Genomic DNA, 17583 nt, shown 5'->3' with positions numbered 1-17583 from the left:
AACACTGGCGATGAAGGTGGGATCCTGCTCCTCCAACAGAGCTGAGAGTCACTAGGGGAGAGGCCGGAACGCGCCTGGCAGGAAAAAACAATTCCCCACCTCTACGGTCGGTCTAGCACAGCCACGCTAGCGACCACGCACCCAGAGGACCAGTCCCTGGGCATACGGAGGAGCAGGATAAGAAGACAACGAGCCCCAGCTGCAAAGACCAACAGAAATGGCGAAGGTCGGAAACCTGGAAGAATTTGATATAGCTCACCCAGAAAGATGGTCTTCGTATCTATCCAGGGTCGAGAACTATCTCCGTGCCAATCAAGTCACCGAAGATGGCCTGAAGGCCGCTACGCTCCTATGTGTTTGCGGCCCAGCCACGTTCAACATTGCAGAAAATTTGTTCGTGCCAATGCCATTGGAGTCCGTAACGTTCATGGTCTTGAAGAAATGGCTCGGTGACCATTTCCAGCCCAAGCTGTCGGTAATCGCTTGGCGCCGTGTGTTCGAACAGAGGGTTCAGCAGCAAAGTGAAACAGCGTCTGAATTCATCGTGGTGTTGAGGCAAGCTGCATGCCTGTGCCAGTTCTCCGACATAGAGGAGAGGCTCTGGGACCGGCTCGTCTGCGGCCTCCGGAATCGAGTGTTACAGCAAAAACTCTTTGCCAAAGAGACCGTGTCGTTCCCAGCACAAAACCCAGTATATAACATCTACCACAACCTATTTATTTTCTCAGTTGGGGGGTGGGTTTGAGGAAAACAAGACAGTCATTTTGAATTGGAGCTAGAAATCTATTTCTGGATTAATGAAGCAAAAGAATACTATGGCACTACAACAATTCAGCAACTGCAGAAAAGGTAGAGCCAAGGAGGTTGATGACAATGCGGTTCATAGGAATGACATTAAAACTTCAATGTGGAAGTGACCTAAATTTATTTTTTCTGCTTCTGATTCTAAACAATATACATAACATGGCAGAAAACACAAGCAGAAAATACACATTATATTATAGACAATGTTTGTGAAACAAGCAGTAAAATATACATATATTGAAGACTATCTAGATACAAATAATGGAAATGTAGCTGGACAGATGCTGTGGGGCTGAACTTAGAATAGAATTTAAGATGCTGACAGCATAAGACATAGAACAGGGAATCAAGCTATTCTCCAAAGCGCCTGAAGGCAGGACAAGAAGCAACGGATAGAAACTAACCAAAGAGAGAACCTAGAACTAAGGAGAAATTTCCAGTTAGAACAATTAAATCAGTGGAACAACCTGCAACCAGAAGCTGTGAATGCTCACTTAATGGCCCACATGGTCCTTTTTTAATGGTGGCAGTTGGGACTGCTGGAACTGCCATCACCCAGTGGTGTGGTTACCTGCTTTTTCAATTTATAAACATATTGCTTAACAACGAAGTTTCTGGTCCAAATTAGCTTACTGTTAAGTAAGGACTACCTATGATGGTGGGAGGTATATGCATCATGCTGCTATTTCTTTGCTGTTTCTGCTATACTATATTAGGCTTACATTGTTGATTGTACTTGAATGGCATTTGAATATATTCTTTCTCTCTTCTTGCTCCTAAACTCTGATACTAAAATATAACTCAGATTGATTAAGTTTATATAGCAGTCTTCCAATATCTCAGGGGCTGCCACAAAGAAGAGGGACTCAAGCTATTCTCCAAAGCGCCCAAAAGCAGGACAAGAAGCAACGAATGGAAACTAATCAAGGAGAGAAGCAACCTGGAACTAAGGAGAAACTTCCTGACACTTAGAACACTTAACCAGTGGAACAACCTGCCTCCAGAAGCGGTGAATGCTCCAACACTGGAAGTTTTTAAGAAGAGACTGGACAGCCATTTGTCTGAAATGGTATAGGGTTTCCTGCCTGAGCAGGGGGTTGGACTTCCAAGGTCCCTTCCAATATAATAATTATAATTATAAATTATATCCCAATTTTTATTTGCAGCACATATTCCTATGGTCTACAGGTAATCCTAAAATTATGAAAATTAGGAGTGGAATTTTGGTTGTAAATTGCTGGGGTCAAGTCACCACATGACCAGACCCAATTTTACAATGATTTCTTTGGTGGTTTACAAACAAATCATGTGGTCATTAAATTAATCATGTGATTGTTAAAAGACTCAGTGGTCTGGCAAAAAAGGTCACATATCACAATCACATGACCATATGACGCTTCTTCCAATCATAAATATGAACCAACTGTCAACTGCTCAAATTGCAGTTACATGACTGTGAAAGTGGTGCAATGGTCATAAATGTGAGTACAGATTGTTAAGCTCTTTTTTCTAAGACTATCATAAAAAACCTTTTTCCAAGGCTATTGTAACTTTGAGCCATCATTAAATGAACGGTTAGAAGTTACCTGTATTACAGTATACAAAGTTAGTGTTTTCCTTTACTAAATTATTATTCAAGTTTGTTGGCAGCACAGTAGATTCTGTGTCATGAGGAAAAACTTCATGTTATGCCATTCAATAAATTATAATTCAAATAATTTATTAAGCAACAGCTATTTGAAGTCAAATTGTAGCCTTCTTAGCATTATGACTATAACATAGGCACCAGTTTTTCCTGTCTTGAATTGTATTTAAAATATTTATAGTCCCTAACTTGACATTTTATACCAAAGATGGATGATACATAATATAGACAAATGAATAAGAAATCATAAATACACGAAAGAAAAAAAATAAGTGTAACATTCATATTGAAGGGAAAAGCTTTCATAAAATAAAGCAGACTTCAATCCCAATACAAACGCAAACATTTTTTAAGTGGGTATGTCTTAAACATGGATTTCCTACACTTCACGTTCAAAAGCAATTATTTCATTGTGAAACATTTCTCAGCTGTAATTTAATTTAGCAATTTTAGAGATTAAATTTTCAATATAATATAATAGCCAGATAGCCATTATTCCTTCAACTATATAACATAATATTTAACTAAGATATTACTTACCTATTGAATTCATCAGCAAGGAACTTTTTCTCCAAGTTCTTATCTATAAAACATTTATCATAGCTGAATCTTTTCTAGGATCTCCTGTCTATGTACAAGCCATGCAATGTTTGGAGAACTTGAGGGAAATTAAATGGTTTGAAATTTTTAGAAGAAGTCAGCAGGCATTTACATCCAGCTTATTATAGTGATTTTTCTTATCATCTAACTGCAACTCACAAAAACCACAAAAAAAAACACATTAAATCCTCTGAACATGAAATAATGTATTATTGAAGTCACAGCAGGAGAGCTGCTTAGATGGTATTTAAAAAGAAAAGGTAGTTCTAGAACAACCATCTTTTTCCATTACAAGGTAATAACTAAAGAAAAGGGAGGATACATTTTTATACATTTTGTGGATATTTTTTTATCCACAATCACAAAAGGAACAAAGAACTGATCCTTGTCTTCATTTATTGTTCCTTTTCACAATAGGAAGAATTAATGCCACCAGCTCAGATACCTTGTTTCAAATATGTCCAAAATACAAAAGTGAACATGTAAGACAGATGTTTATGTGCAGTATTAAAAATGTGTAGCAATCCTGCATTATCATCACCAAAACAACAATACATTTCCTCAGAGTCTTAACTGGCACTGGTTCATGCTAATATCTTATTTCAATTTAATTTTTCTTTAGTTTTAAGAACTTGCTTTAGTTTTCTATTTGCATTATCGGACATATCTGTCTTACTAAGCTAGGTAGACAAATCTGTCTTTGCATAGATTAGACAACTAGTATTTGTCTGCTGTCTCTATCCAGATGATAATATGTGGTCGCTAGGACCATTCCAGACAAAAGGACATTTTTGTTCATCACCAAGTCCACCCAAAATCTGTTGACTCCCATCTACAGATAATTCCCAATGTGAAATATGTTTGGCATACCTGTCATACACACTCCAATTTCATTTTTCTTTTCCTGGGCAATGAATATAACAGTGTTTTAGGATTATATCTAAATGTTTGTGTCTTTCTGAACCAGTACATGTACATCATAGAAGTCAAAATGGTTTGCAAAGATAAATAGAGGTATAGTAAATGATGCTGGTATAAACTAAATTTAGTGTTGCTTCTTTTTCTTATCTCATGCTTTTATTGTCTTCGCTTATTTTTTTCACATTCCATTACCATATTTCGCTTACTCTTGCTTAGTCCAAACAGAAAATTACAATGCATACACATTTAAATGCTTATAAAATATATCCCAACAATTCATGTTTTCAAAGTTCCCAATGCCAAATCCTAAACTCAGGTAGTAAGTTCCATTCAAGTGAATTCAATTATTTATGAATTATTATGTTTCAATTTGTGCCACATGACAATTCACACTATAATTATATTGATTATATAAAACATGTATCATTTTCAGTTTCCTGTTATGTTCATAAGTCAGCAAAAAAAGCCTAAGAATATTATTATATTTCACCGCTAGAACTGCATTTTCTAGAAGCAACAAATTATTCCTACTGTGAGCTCCCATTTCCAGAACTATAAAGCAGATTCAGAAGATGCAGTCTCTAAGGCAGGCATGTCAAATTGCCAGCCCGTGGGCCGGATGCATCATACTGAAACCGCGCCCACCCCATTGCTGGCAATGGGGGAAAAGTCACGATATTTCATGTGATGTCACATTACGTCGTGAGTTTGACATGCCTGCTCTAAGGGACAAGAGCAAAGGTACAAGTCAACAAATAAAATATCCCAAAATCTATTTATGAAATTGCAGCAAATCATATCCATGTTTTATTCTTCAGTATTCTGGTATCAACTGTGAAAATTTGAAGCAACTGTAGACTTACAAAGCTATTTAACATTTAATCATTTATATGACAGGATTTAAATCAGACAGAGTCTTGACATCCTAAGTAGTAAGGTTACAAATACAGTAGTCCTCAACTTACAATCACAACAGGGACCAGAATTTCCATTGTTTAAGGAATGTGGTTGTTAAGTAAATATTGCCAAATTTTACAACCGTTTTTGCCATAGTTGATAGACAAATCACTACAGTTATTAAGTGAATCATATGGTCGTTAATCAAGCCTGGCTTTCCCCATTAACTTTGCTCATCAGAAGCCAACTAAGAAAGCTACAAATGGTGAAAACATGGCCCTGGGATGCCTCAACTGCTGTAAGTACATGCCAGTTGCCAATCTCCCAAATTTTGATTTTGTAGGGATGCTTCAATGGTCATAACTATGAGCAGGGCTTTTTTTTCTCATAGAACGCTCAGAACAGAGTTCCGGCACCTTTTTTGGATGGAACCTTGTAGGGTAGGCAAGGTGGTTTGTATGACATGTGTGAGTTCCGGCACCTTTTTCTTTTACAAAAAAAGCACTGACTATGAGAACTGGTCAACACTTTTCTCAGTGTAACAGTGTAACTTTGAACGGTTGCTAAATGAATGGTTGTAAGTCAAAGAATACTTATAATCATGCTTTCCTTTAATATTGTTATTGTTATATAAAGAGAAGTTAGGTTTTTAATTAAATTTGTTCTGTTTTTAAGGAAGAAAAAATCTAGAATCTGTTATTGGAGAAATTGCTCTTTTTATAGCATTTCACCAACTATCATTCTACATGTAGTGATCATTTTTCTTCACACCTAGTACCATGTAGTTTAGAGATCCCCAACCTTTTGGGCACCATGGAGAAAGTCTTTTCCACGGACCAGAGAGTGCATTGTGTTGTATGCTGCCTGCATCCCACAGATGGGGATTAGCTTGTTTGTGTGGACCAGTTGCTGGCATGCCACGGACCGGTACTGTTCCACGGACCGGGGGTTGGAGACCCCTAATGTAGTTAACTGTGATCTGTCCTTAAAATTGCTCCTTTAAACCTCTTATCAACCTATGAAGCATTGGTAAAACAGCATACCAGAAACAGAAAAGAGGAATTATTATAAGGAAACATCACCTTAGCAATAATCATCCTTCCTCTTTTGCTTCCAACTGGTAAAAAGCAGCAGTTTTCTTTTTCCTTTTTACAAGATGTGTTAGGCATACAAATAGTGCTGAGATGAAGATAAAGATTGGCCTAAAGGTAGATTATATCAGAAAGGTAATAATGGCTCTATTGTGAAATGTCCAATGAAATCCCCCTAGAGATAAAAATCATTTGAGTGCTCTTTTCCATGTGAAAGAAATCATCTACCTTTCATTTTCCAAAGCAGTTCTGGAAAGGATAGATGCAGTCAAAAGCAAACAGAATAGCAGATATGTAAGATATCTGATTAGTATCATTAAGATTTTTCTTCAGAACTAGGTCCAATCTATGCTGTAAGAGATAATTCTGTATCTAACACTATAAGAGTTGTGGTAGTGCAGTGGTTAGAATGCAATATTGCAGGCGAATTCTTCCAACTGCCAGCAGTTTGACTCTCACTGGCTCAAGGTTGAATCAGCCTTCCATCCTTGTGAGGTCAGTAAAATGAGGAGCCACACTGTTGGGAGCAATATGCTGACTCTGTAAACCACTTAAAGAAGCTGAAAAGCACTGTGAAGCAGTATGTAAGTCTAAGTCAGGGGTGTCAAACTCAATTTCATTGAGGGCCGCATCAGCATTGCGGTTGCCCTCAAGGGGCTGGGTGGGTGTGGCCTGGGTGGGTGTGGCCTACTGGGTGGGGATGGCTAGAGTGCATATGGCCTACTGGGTGGGCATGGCCAGCTCTACATCGTTCGCATCAAGGGTGCCTATGGGGGCCTGGGCAGGAGTGGGAGAGATCTGAGGGTCTCTGGCAGAAGGAGGGTCTCTGGGCCAAGGCCAAGGCAGTGGGGGCCGTTCCCTCACTGTTTCCAGGGTGGCTTCGTGGGCTGCATGAAACCACTTTGCAGGCCGGATCTGGCCCCCAGGCCTTGTGTTTGACATGTCTCGTCTAAGTGCTATTGCTATTACCAACAGTACTTCTTCAAATGCCTACCAGAGAACAAAAGTTCCAGAATTATCATGTGATCAGTTTGCAAATCCATTAGAATCCATTCACCTAAGCAGGTAGAATAAAAGTATTTTCTTCAAAAACAGCATTTGGTCTTTTTTTTTTTTTACAAAAAAGCCAAAAGTTTTCAAAGATATTTCAAGATATTTTTTTAAAAAGTATAAATTAAGAGAATGCCACCTCAAGAAATTTATCTCTGTAGAAAATAAGCATTAATTGCTCAGAATAACAAGTAGAGCATTTTTAACAAATTTTTATAGGCACACAAATATTAATGTGATTAGTTTGCCATGTTCCATATAATGTATGTGAACTACAACTTAGACTGAGAGAGAATGCATAGAATATGTAAAATCTGCCATTAGCTTTAAGATGTGTTAAGCTAACTCTTAAAGGTTAGCTCAAGTACCCCTGGGATAAACAGTAAAGTGTTACACTGCACTTGATCCCTGAAAGAGAGAAGTGTAATTTGTTGAAGTTATTTGTCTTCCATACAACACACAAACTCTCACTTGTTTTGGAAAATTGTTCAGAAAGGCTTTGAGAAAGGACAAAATCATTGACTATCCTTTATAAAAATAAGCATTTTTTTTAATCCTATGTGACCTAATGAACATTAAACATTGGCAAATAATGTAGGAATGTGAATGAAAGAAAAATGAGATTTTATGCAGCATCAAACAAAATTATAGTTGCAAAATTATGGAAAGTAGCAGCTATACTTTAATCTTCACGGGTCAAACCTACCTTGACTGTGTCCTAGTCACTGAAGTTTAAGAGGATCTAGACAAAATGCACGGCATTTGGGAGTAACAACGATACTCAAGGAAACTAGAAGCTAAGTCCTGTAAATAGAGACTGGGAAAACTGAACGTAGTTTTGAAAAGAGAATAAAGAAAAATAGGATACCACACTTCTAAAATACCTGATGGATAAACTACGTACAGAAACCAAGACTTGTACTTTAGCATTCCAGAAGGGAAGACATGGAATAATGGAATCAAATTACAGGAATAGAGACTGTGAAAGAAAAGACCTTTCTAATATTAAAAATAGTTTGGAAGTAGAACTAATTCCTCAAGGATGTGGTAGAATTCATTTCATTTCATTACATGTATTCAAGAGGACAAACATCCATCAGATATGCTTAAATTTGTATTTTTGCACAAAGCAGGATTGGGCTTACTGAATTAAATCATGGGTCCCCAAACTATGGTCTGTGGCCCAGTACCAGGCTGTGGCCTATTGGCCACCAGGCTCCAGGAATAGCTGGCAAGCCCCCCTCCCACTCATGGTAGCACCACAGCGCAAGCACTAGTGGCCCCATTTGCACATATGCAGGGACGCTAGCACTGCTGCCAGCGTCATGCGGGTACCAGCAGCCTACTTGCACATGCGCATGGGTGCCAGTGTGCACACTGCAGATGCCCTGCTTGCGCATGTGGGTACATGCTAGTACCACCGTTGTGCATGCATCCCAGTTGCGCATGTGCACACAGGACTGCACATGTGCACATTTCCCTGCTGCTCCCTTTCCTTCCAGGCCGCCAAGCCGGAAAGTTTGGGAGCTCTGATTTAAATGGTTCCAACTATTTTTAAGTTCATAAGTACAACACAAGTCTCTTAAATAGGTGAGATTAAAATTATGTGACATAGTTAGCCACATTGTTCTTAATAGTGTATACCACAAACCTATGATGGCCCCAGAAAACTCTTAGCATGTTGTGTTTTGAAAATTACTGTACCTGAACATGATCTCATTTGCTTACCTTTCCTACCAGTCAGTCAGATCTTCCAGTGAATTTGTGACATCCTTTACAAAAAGGTCAATCTTTAGAATTTAAGAGAAATTTTATGTAATTTTGCACCACAGTGTTTCCATACCTATGAGTCTTATTATTAACTACATTTTATACACTAAAAATGGTGTTTTAGTAACTCAGTAGAAGCCACTTGATAGCAATTAAGGTTAAAGTTTAACCATTCTAGAAGGGATGACATAGAATAATGGATTCAAATTACAGAAGAACAGTGATTGAATATTAGAAAATAAGACCTTTCTAATATTTAAAAGCAGTTTGAGAGCAAATCAGAAGTGTGTGAGTTCTTGTCTCCCACCCTAGATATAAAGCCAGCTAGGTGACATGGGCTAGTAATTCTCTCTCAGCCTTATGAAGCAGGCAACGGCAAACAGCTTTTGAAATCTTCCCAAGAAAATCACAGTGCCTTGTCCAGGCAGTTGCCAGCAGTCAAAAAAAAACCCTGACTGGAAGACATGCAGACATAAACTTTATAATAAAAAAACTAATTTTTATTGATCCAAAACAACTGAAACAAAATCAATCACATCATCAACTAAAAAAACATCACAAATGTATTTTTAACCCTATTTATTTATTTATTTAGATTTATATACCGCCCTTTCCCGAAGGACTCAGGGCGGTTTACAGGGCATTTAAAAGAAAATCAATACAAACGTTAAAACAAATTAAAAAAGATTAAATAAAACCCTGAGAAAAATAAAAAACCCCAGTTAAAATTAAAATTAAAAAATTCTCAGCCTTTAAAGACCAACAATTTATCCCCTAATCAGAGCAGGCACAGGGAATGTTTCAAAGTTCAGGAATACAGCTAAAGAAGGCCTCAAATCATGTAAGTGTAATTCCCCAAACAACTAGGAAAGTGATCCAAAAGAATACTTCACTTTGAATGACTTTGGCTAAAATAATTTTTAAAAGGTAATTATGAGCATTTACTATAAGAAAGAATATTTTTCTTCTTCTCTTTCTATTCCTAATCATATAAACTTCACACCAGGAAGTGGAGAAGTCATGGTGGAATTATCAGTATATCTGAAGCTGGGTTCTGAAACTTTTCTTAAAAAATTAATTGGTCCTACCTTTAAAAAATGAGCATATGGGTAGTCCTTGACTAATTATGTGTCAATATATCTCAATAATGGAGCCTAGAATTTCCACTGCAAGTCATGCTGGTTATATGTTTGAAGCACCCATGTGACCAGACTTGATTTTATGACATTTCTCATAATGGTTATTAAATGAACACAACAGTTGCTAAACATATCCGTGTATTCCTATGGATTTTTTTTTGCCAGAAATTGCTAAAAACAAGCAAAAAATGTCATTAACCATGGCCGTGTGACTGAGGAATGCTGCAACCTTCTGAAAAGGTGAGCCAGTTGCCAGGAACTAAAATGCACATTCATGTGACTGTGGGGATAAGTGCAGCCATCAGAGCCCCAGAAATGAGTCATAAGAAGCCTTTGGGAAATTTGTTGTAATTCTGAATGGTCACTAAGTGACCAGTTATTAAGCAACAACTATCTGCATACTCTGCATAATTTTAACAGGCAGATATGCAATAGTATTTCTGATTTATTAACACACCAACTACAACACACACCAACAAGCCTGATTCTAACGAACTAAAGTTGGTAACAACAGATCTCTTCTAAACCCAATGGAAGACCTGTGGAATCTTCACATGGATTTTAATAGAATTTGCATCAATCCTGAAAGACATAAATGAGGAGCATCAGAAGTTGAATTGTATCCAAAATTGAATTGGAGGCCATCAGAGCATGAAATGCACTAATGTGGCATATATTCACATTGATTGAGTTTTTCCTTGTTATGATGACAGAAATCTTACATGTTGCTGTTGCTTAGCTATAGTTTATACAGTGTCTCTAGGCAGTTAAGCCTGAGAGATGTTATAGATACTACTGTCAATCCTCATTTGCACCAAAACCTAAAGTGAAGACAAGAATGTATAGGAGAAGCAAGTTGTTACCAAAGGACACACAGATTATTGGTTTGGCTGTAGGTGGAAGATGGCATTTTAGGTGCCAGAAATGTCTGATTACACAAAAGGTTTGTGATTCATAGTGATTGCTGATGATCCAAAATCACCATTAAAATCAGAAAGGAAACATAAAGAGACCTCATCCTAATTGTTCTAATTCTATTTTTGAATTTCAGCACGCCCACTCATTCATTAATGCTACCTTTGGGTTCTCAGTAATGTCTCTAGAGAATGTATGCATTCACGCTTTTTTGGCCACAATATTAACTAGAAAAAGATTTAAAATGGAATTTGCTGTAGTTTGGTCACCAGGTTTATGGTTTACATAAATGGAAAGCAAATATATAACACGTAATTCACCAATGGCATGTGGTCAGTACAAAATATGAGCATTGACAGCAACAAAGTAAGATTAGTGTTTGAAACTTGCATTTCTATATGCTGCTTACTTTTTACAAATAAAAACAAACAAGTAAACCTCCTCCCCCCACAATCAAATTTCATAACAGAATACAGAATTTTGTAGAACTTTTTTGGTCAAAGTAATTGATTAACCTATAAAACCTTTTTATCTACAATAGCAAAAACCTAACACTATAAAGAATGTCACCTACATACACTTGTTTTGAATAATCAGGTGTGGTCAACTTTTGTGGGTTGAGAAAAGCAACTTCACAATGATTGCATATTCTTCTTTAGAAACAAAATTTCTGGTGTCTAAAATTCACTGTGAAATACAAAAGTGACCACAATGCTTACATATTCTATGGATGTATCCTAGGTGTAATTTAGTTGTAACATAGGGGAACACAAAACAAGATTTTCCCTTACTTAAAAATGTAGCACAGCATCACCTACTTTATTTTTTACAAATTTCAGTCTCAATGTAACATTTTAAACCCAAACTCAAGGAAATAGGTCATGATCCAAGTACAAAGTCAAAGTTTGTAATCAGAGAATTAGTTGTCCATCCCAAATTATCCATCACTCTTTTGTACTACCTGAGTTCACACATAATGTACCCAATGTGAACAGATTTTTTTGTTGAAAAAATGATAAGCATTATGGTTTCTTGAATTATACTAAATTTATGCAACATAGCCAATTAAACAAATCACTTTATGGCCACTATTCTCTAGTATCAATTTATCCCAATATGTGAGCTCCAAGATACATAACTAAAAAGAACAATTATGAAAACTGGATTTTGAAGGCCAATATGGAAATACTTCCATATTTCAAGTACATAGATACCTGTGTAACAAGAAATGCTCAGGTGATTAGGCAAATTTTGTAGCACTGTGCATCACTGCAGAATACATAAGAACATTTCATTTCCAAAAAGAGGCACGCAGAATAACAGATGCTGAATAAAACTCACAGGAGATAGTTCTATGCAACAATGCAATTTATTTGTGAAGAAAATAACTTAACCTAGGTGAAATATTCTAATAACTATCACTGATTGTCAGAAAAAGTATAGTTTTGTTGCAACCTCTGTAGTATATTTGTAAATTCCATGTTACTCTGTGCAGCATTGTATTTAGAGAAGTCTTATAATTCTAATCAAGTTCAATATTGCATACAGTATCTAGCATTTTAGTATTCAACCCTATTCCAGTTCTCTTTTATGTGTACTTCTTCAATATCTAAAAGGTTTATCAAATTTCTGCATAATGAAATTTCAAATCTAACATATATTATTTTTAAAAAAACAGACAGGATATCTGCCATTTTCATAGCTATTAGTTTTCACCTTCTAGTACTACTAATATTAGTACATATTCAAGTACATTCTTTCCAGTGTATTCAAAAAGCATAGTTATTGTAAGTAGTTGGTAATCAGAAAGCCAGTATGGTGTAGTGGTTAAGGCATCAAGAAACTGGAAGGCTATGAATTGTAGTGCTGACTTGGACACAAAGCCTGCTGAGTGACCTTGGGCCAGTCACTTTCTCTCAGCTCTAGGGAAGGAAGGAATGGTAAGCCACCTTTAAAAAAAATTCCAAGAAAACTGTAGAATTTTTTCCAGGCAATCTACAAGAATTGGACAATTGAATGGAAGGAAAAAACTGCTAATGCATGACATCAGCAGAGACATTCAGCCAAAATACTGATTCTAGGCAGTACTCAGGGAGGAAAAATAATGGAAAAAAAGCAGTAGCCTTAATATAGATAGCATAACTTGTGCACACTCAACCGCAAAGCTGCCAAGTCAATTACCTATCAATGACTATGCAGCCACTGCAGATTTTTACCTGCCTTTTTGTTATACCATCAATAACAACAACAAAAATGTTAAGGTAGTAGGAGTTCCTGAACCTACTTAATTTTAAGTTAGATTTTTCTATCTATCTTATTAGAATTTGGACTCATTGTACTTACTAGATTCCCAATGTACTGGGAGAGGCCAAGAATAGCAACAACAGTATTGCTCTAATATATTCCTGAATAGAAGATTGAAGAATACAAATAGCAATTTACTCAGCACTGCTGATATATAAAATTAAAACATTATTCCAATGGAGTGCTCACAAGTCCTTCTTGAAATCACAGGGGAAAGGTAAGCAACCTTCAGTTCATTTATCAAAGTTTCTTTATTTCTTACGTACAAAGGTGATAAAGAGTAATTTATATGACATTTTGAGTACAGAGTGATTTATCATTCATCTTATTCATATGCATGTCCTCTTAGCTAAAAGGGTCATCATTATTTTTAACAGCTAATGTACTAAGATTCCAGAGAGTACAGTGCATAACTTCCTATACTGATCTGAATTAGCACCGCACTCACTAACACATTTAGTTTAATAACTACATGCTGAAATAATTACTCAACTTCCTAATTTTACTAAAATTAAATGGAAGCCTAAGAGAACTCATAATTGGAATCAAGGGCAGGGAAACAAACTCTATTTATCTGCTTACAATTCAATGCTGAATTAAGATTTAAAAACTTATCTGAAAATCCCAGTGGTCACTTCAGTTTTCTTTCCCACAAAGTTTGAGAAAATAAAGTCTGTGAATATTCTATTAGAAAGTACTGATAACCTGAAAATTTCCAAATATTGCTAGAGAGTTCTTTAGAATTTGTGCTCTTGTCAGATTCCTCCCAGCTCTTCTTCCAATATTTAATATAAAAACTGAATGATTGTTCTACAGTACAAAATGCCCATACTTGTTCATTTGTCTACAACACTGCAAATCATATACCACTCTAACTTGGCACACTGAATTAAAATCTCAGGGTGAGCAAGACAAAACACCACAACTCTCACATATTTATCATAAATGCATAAAATTCATTAATCTAGCTGAATTTATATAAAGTAAGTTTACTTAAAATCAGACTTAAGAGTCACTTAAGAGTCACTCCTGAATTATTTTATTCAGTGAACAAAGTGAGATACATTTTAAAAAGTTAGCTCATTATATTAAAGTATATTATAGTTATACAACACTGCTTAGCGTGCCAAGTTAATGATTTTACATCTTAGCTTATAGCTTTGTCTATCATATTCCATTCTAAGCACATAAGGCAAAGAATAAAATCAAGAGAGAAATTCGGGGCTAACTGCTAAAGATTTTACAGCTGTTTAATTAAAACATTTTTACCTAAGCCTCCAGAATCAATCAACTATAACAAAAACCTTTACTCACTGTCCTTAATGATAATACAAAAAGAGTCATCGAAAAATATTTTATGCAGCCAAAAGAGGACTATATTAGATGGATGTGGAATGCATACTATAAATTAGGAATAATTATAGCAATACTTAAAGAAAGCCTTGAGAAACTTCATGTTACCTCTATAGAGTCAATACATCGTTTATTTGTTCCCCAGGGAGATGAGCTCAATGAATTAAATGGTACAATAGCTAGATAGTGTAACAACAAAAATCTCTTGCAGAAATGTAATGTAAGTAAGTGTATAAACATCCCCCCTTTCAATTAAATAGTCGTCTAACACTGTACTTAATGAGTTAAAAGCAATCCATTTTTAAAAGATCCCATTTAACCACATTGTCTATTAAGGGAGGAGACTAAATTCAGAGAAGACTGAAAAATGTTTACTGTCCATTCATCCTGGAAAAGAAGTGGACACAGCTGATAATGTGACAGCTCTTTATTGAATGTAATCGCTTAAGTCAAAGCAGCCAGAAAGCTTGCTTGTGGAAATGTTGAAGTGACCTTTCTAGCATGCTAATTAATATACCTTCAGGTGTGGATACATCAGCAATTATTTGTAGATAAAGAAAGAGGTTTTTTGCTAGCTGTGTCATTTTAAACAAAGGGTAGAATATAATTCTGATATAAAAGGAAAGCTTTCATGTTAATCAAGGCTCTCCATTAGAGATTTTATTACATTAGTACACATACTGTCCTAACATGCGGATCACAGAAAATTCTTCCAATATAGTTCATATCAAAATTATTTTAAAAAGTATGCCTCATTTGGCAAATTGATGCCTAGTTAAGCATGTACATGCTTATGGACAAACTGCACATTTCTTTCTAAATCTTCATCTGCTTCTTTCGTATTTTTTATTCTAGGACAAATTTCTCTTTCTTCTCAATACCTAAAGCATGCTTCACCCTCTCTCCTATAACAAACTGGCTCGAAAATCATATATTTATATGCATACTAAGATTAAAAGGAATTTCTACTCTAACTGTAAACATGTTCCTTTTCTCTAAGCCACCTTTTAATCTCTTTTTATTAAAGTGGCATATAATGCAATAGTGGTACTAATAGGATTCTAACACTCCCCCCACTGCTCCCCCGCCATGCTGTCATGCAGTCTGGACTCTACAGTGGAAAATATCTGATTGAGGTCAGTGAGGAGATTTAAAGTCTCACTAATAAGTTGAAATCTTTTATGTTCAAACACTTCCGGAATACCCAACTATTACAGGAAAAAATAAGTCCAACTTCTTCATTTACAAAGTCTCCTGAAACAATCTTTTCAATGACAGGTAACAAGTGACATTTCTCCCAACTTTTTTAAAGTCCCAGACTCAGAAACATCATTTTAAAAAAGTGAAAAAAGCAGTCAAAATTTAACTTTTTCTATGGGGGAATTTCAATCTCACACAAGTGCCTTAAGTGCTAAATAAAATCTAGTCATTGTTTGTCAGCTACTGAAAAAAGGTATATCATCTACTAGGGAACGTTTTTGCAGTTGCTATGATCCTGTAGAAATCCATTCAGATCTGGGATACTTGCTCCCAAGATTGCAGTGGGTTCCTCAATGTTATATGTGCAATAAACAACTTTATTTGGATCTGTTAAAACAGACCATTAGCCTTATAGCTATAATTCTATCAGACTCTCAGGGAGGGGGGACATAGAAGGCACATTTTCTTCTACAGAAATATGTGTGGGATCGGAGTGCAGGAAAATTTCCAAAGCGGGGGTGGGGGGAGAGAAAACGAAGAAGCGGAAAAAAAGCTGTCCCCTTTTTCTCCTTCCCCACAAAGCAATGCCAAGCCGATTAAGCATCACCGCCCAAGCCCAGAGCAACCCTTTCCTTACCTTCTCTGTAGTTGCTGCTGCTGCCGCCGCCGCCGCCGCCGCGGAAAGCTCTCAAGTCTTTTGTCAGTGGGGGATCCCCAGTGACACTGGCCCTTTCTTAAACCGAGTGGTTGTTTTGCTCCGACGAACGCGCCGGGAGACCAGGGGCAAGCCCCTCGTCCTGGTCCGCCTTTAATTCGCTGGAGATGCTGCGAAGCGGCGGCCGGGGGGAGGGGGGGGCGGGTTAGTTGCAACAGAAAACAAGGCTCCGCTCCAACTGAGCCCGGCGCTGCGGGATCCCTCCGGCGGTCCCAGGCTGGGGAAGCTCCCGTCGGCCCAATTTGGGCGAGATCAGCGGAACTGGGGTGGGTGGGTGGGGAGCGGAGAGGAAGACGACTTGGCAGAATCGAGAGCCCCTTTCCCCGGCTGCCTCTTCAGGGCCTGCCCGTTCCGTCTCTCTTCATGCTGCCTTGGGGGAAAGCAACTCCCTAGAGCTGGCCGCGCGCCCCGAGCCTCCCCCCCCCCTCACCGGCGGCCCGCGGGACCCCGAGGCGGTCGGGGTAGGAGCGCGTCTGCCAAGCTCCGCCGCGGCCTCCCCGGGGCCTGCAGGCACGCCTTGCGGGGAACGCCAGGCCCGGCTGTGGTTTGGAGAGGCTGGCGGGGAAAGCCCCCGAGAAGACGGCGGGCGACAAAAAAAAAAAAAAGATGTGGCGGCCCGGCCTGGAGAGCTGCGCTGCGCTTGGGCTGCCTTGGCTTCACTCGCTCCTTCACTCTCTGGTCGCCGGCTTGGGCTTTTTCTCAGCAGCGCCCCGCCGCTGCCGCCGCCGCCGGTCCAAATGCCACCATGCCAGCAGCCGAGCGGCCCCCTCTCCACGGGGGAAGGCGGGCTCCCGGGCGGCGCTTAACAAGGCTGCTGCCCGGGGTAGCCTCTCTCGCTTGCGGGAAAGCCGACTGAAAGCGGCGACGGCGGCAGCAGCGCCGCCACCACCGCCGTTCCCTTTCTCCCTCCCTCCTCCTCCTCCTCCTGCTGCTCCTCCTGCTCTTCGCGGGTGGCGCCAGGAGACTCCTCGCCCTCGCGCCCACCCGGCCTCAGGACAGCCCAGGAGCGAAGAGCGGCGGCTGAGGGCAGCGGTAGCCACCCAGGCTCTGTGTCATTTCTGTCCGCGCCGCGGGCTGCGAAGAGGCGGGGCGGGGCCAGGCCGCCGACATACACGCCGCCCAGTGACAGGCGGCGCACGCGGGCCCAACCAGGAGAGGCCCCCTGCTGCAGAGGCCCTC

The 17583-nt window shown here is 38.6% G+C and overlaps 1 protein-coding gene across 2 annotated transcripts in view; it reads right to left on the bottom strand.

The window, feature by feature from the left end:
- LARGE1 (LARGE xylosyl- and glucuronyltransferase 1) overlaps positions 1 to 16491 on the bottom strand; it is a 375788-nt gene extending 359297 nt beyond the window's left edge. The window contains exon 1 of one of the 2 annotated variants that reach the window (XM_083365626.1): positions 16327 to 16491. The gene's annotated coding sequence lies outside the window, so the exon portion shown is untranslated. The remainder of the gene's footprint in view (positions 1 to 16326) is intronic. The other variant, XM_083365625.1, reaches the window with a different exon arrangement.
- Between the last annotated feature and the right edge of the window lie 1092 nt (positions 16492 to 17583).

Source organism: Vipera ursinii, assembly GCF_947247035.1.
Source record: "Vipera ursinii genome assembly, chromosome: 6".
Taxonomy (NCBI): Eukaryota; Metazoa; Chordata; class Lepidosauria; order Squamata; family Viperidae; genus Vipera; species Vipera ursinii.
The sequence above is the reverse complement of the archived record's forward strand: the minus strand, read 5'-3'. Positions and strand labels throughout refer to the sequence as shown.